The following is a 2815-nucleotide window of genomic DNA, read 5'->3' as shown; positions in this document are numbered from 1 at the left end:
CACAATATCCTCAATTATCTCCTTAGAATGAACACTCTGGAAATCTACTTTAAGATGTGGTTCTGAACTGGAGACCCCAAGGGGGAGCGGTGAGTACAGGGCCACTGTAACTGCAACAAAATGAAATAAAACAAAAAGAAACTCTTGATGAGCTCACAACAACAAAACCAACAATCAGGTAATGAAGTCACTTTAGAGAAAATAAAAATAAGAGTGCAATATGAAAATGATTTTTTTAAATTACTATGCTTAATATTTTCTAAGAGTTAAAGGAAAGAATAACAGGGATAAATATGATAAAAAAAATAATTAAGGACTTGAATTGGGCAGAAATGGAAAAAGAACATATGGTATATATTAAAAACATTTAGAAATCCTGGAGATAAAGCAGCTTCTCAATGAAATTTGCAAAGCTCAATAGGTGGGATCAAGTCTAGATTGTACAGCTAGAAAGAGAATTGATGAACTGGAAGATCATCATGGAGGACTTTGTCCAGAATGTAGCCCAGAGTGATAAGTTATCTGAATGGCCAACAACATGAAAAGGTGTCTGACATCATTAGTCTCAGATTGCATTTTTTAAAAACACCTAGATATTGGTTCCAGGTCAGTACTGAAATAAAATGAAACATAAATATAAATATATATTACATATACATTAATATCCATTAGCCCACATGATTACAGAGGCTGACAAGTCCCAAGATCTGCAGAGCAGGTTGGCACACTGGAGCCCCAGGAGAGCTGATGCTTCAGTTAGAGCCCAAAGGTGGGAAAAAGCCGATGTCCCAGTTCAAAGACATCAGACAGGAGGAATTCTCTCTTACGTGGGGGAGGTTCAGCCCTTCAGCTGGTTGGATAAGGCCCATCCCCAAGAGGGAGAGCAATTTGCTTTACTCGGTCTACCCACCTGTGTTAATCTGATCCACAAACACCCTCTCAGACACACCCAGAATCACGTTTGACCAAATATCTGGGCACCCCATGGCCCAGTTACATTGACACATAAAATGAACGATCACACATTCCCTGGGAAACTTACAAGGTGTAGCAGCCTGGTCAGTCAGAAAAATAAAGGGACAAAGTGACAAGAGAGTGGGTCACAAAGGCGGGGGGTCTCTAGGTACAGATGGCTGGGATTCTGGCTTCTTATTTATACTTATATAGTAGAAAACACGTGTATTTTGAAACTAGAGAGACCTAAGTGAGACTCTCTCCCCCTACTACGTGATCTTAGGACATGTTACTTAATTCCTTCGAGCCTCAGTTTCCCAAACTCTTAAAAGACAATAATAAAAGTACCTACTTCAAAGGGATATTGAGAGAATTTTAAAAGTTGATATATAAAGTCCTTAGCAAATATCCAACCTACAATAATTTTGCAATGGTCAACATTGGGGATGTGGGCAGTTGAACTTCCTCAGTCACAGCTAGACCCACCCTTGTTATGGCCAGGGAAGGCTTTGCAAAGGGACCGGTCAGGGATGGGATCCAACAGCCTTGAGTCTAAACCCTGCTCCTCCCCCTGCGCACTGGCTGTGAGAGTTGGGGTTCCCCCTTACACTCTGTGTTCAAGCCCCGCCTACAAAGCGAGGATGGTACACCTGCCTCTGGAGCAGTGTTTCTGAACTGGGGGGCAGGGGGAGCTTTTTTTCCCCAGTGACGTTTGGCAATGTCCAGAGGCATTTTTGACTGTCACGGTTGGGTTGTGTTTGCTACTGGCATCTAGTGGGTGGAGGTTAGGGGTGCACCTCAACATCCTACAATGCACAGGACGGTCCCCCACAACAAAGAACGATCTGGCCCAAAGTGTCAGTTGTGCTGAAATTGAGAAACCCTGGGATACAAAACTTCAATAAGATCATGTTTATAAAAGTTTGGCTTAAGATATCAAAATAAAGGTTAACATCATCATCATCACACGAAATTGGCCAAATAGATAGTGGGTGGGTTTCTGCCTTTCTCCTCCTTCCTCCTCCTCTCTCAGCATCTCCTCCCCCGACCAAGGCTGAGTACTAGCGAGAGAAGGACATGTGATTGCCCCACTGGCAGCATCCCCCATGCTTGGAAGCCAGAAGGAGGGGACCACTTCCCATAAAGAAGGTCTGTCGGCTGCAAGTTCAACATGGCAAGTTCTGGAATGCCGCTTCTGGGCAGCACATCCAGACCGCTCTCTGGTTCTCTCCGCACGCCCAGCCTTCTGCAGCTCCCCGGCTGACTTGGCGGGCGCCCGAGGCCAGGTGGGATGCCACGCTAGCCCCAGTCCCCAGACGGGCCTCTTCCGCTTGGGCTCCCACCCACCTCCGAGCTGCTCTGGGGATTTGGCTCACTCTGCCGAGCCCTTAGTTGTGCCCCTTCCCTGGAAGCTTAAAGAAGGCTCTTCTTTACGATTCTGCACACGCTTGTTCCGTGTGCACACACTGGAAGAGGAGGCAGCGAGGGAGGGGACAGAGGGCCATGTCCAGTCCCCTGCGGCAGCGCCGTGCCACTCTGGACCCGCTCCCCTGAAATCTCCCAGCGCAGGTCTTCCTTCTGCCTCTGCAAGGGGAGACGACCCAATCACACAAACCCAGAAGAAAAACACGAGCAAAAGCTGTGTCCTCTGCCAGCGTGCAGGTCGGAGCTCCAGCCATTCCTCTCAGGCCTTTCTGTGGAGCCCCGTCTCCCCAGTTCTGATCCCGTCTTCAGCTGGATTTCAAGGCGGGGACGGCAGACCACATTCAAATCCCTCAGACGGAGCAGTGCTGCTTTTCATTTGTTTAACCACAAGAGAGAAGAGAATAATCCCAAAACTTTCCCCTGGCGTGCGGATTTC

This window comes from Pteropus vampyrus, unplaced genomic scaffold (assembly GCF_000151845.1).
Source record: "Pteropus vampyrus isolate Shadow unplaced genomic scaffold, Pvam_2.0 Scaffold233, whole genome shotgun sequence".
Lineage (NCBI taxonomy): Eukaryota > Metazoa > Chordata > Mammalia > Chiroptera > Pteropodidae > Pteropus > Pteropus vampyrus.
The sequence above is the reverse complement of the archived record's forward strand: the minus strand, read 5'-3'. Positions refer to the sequence as shown.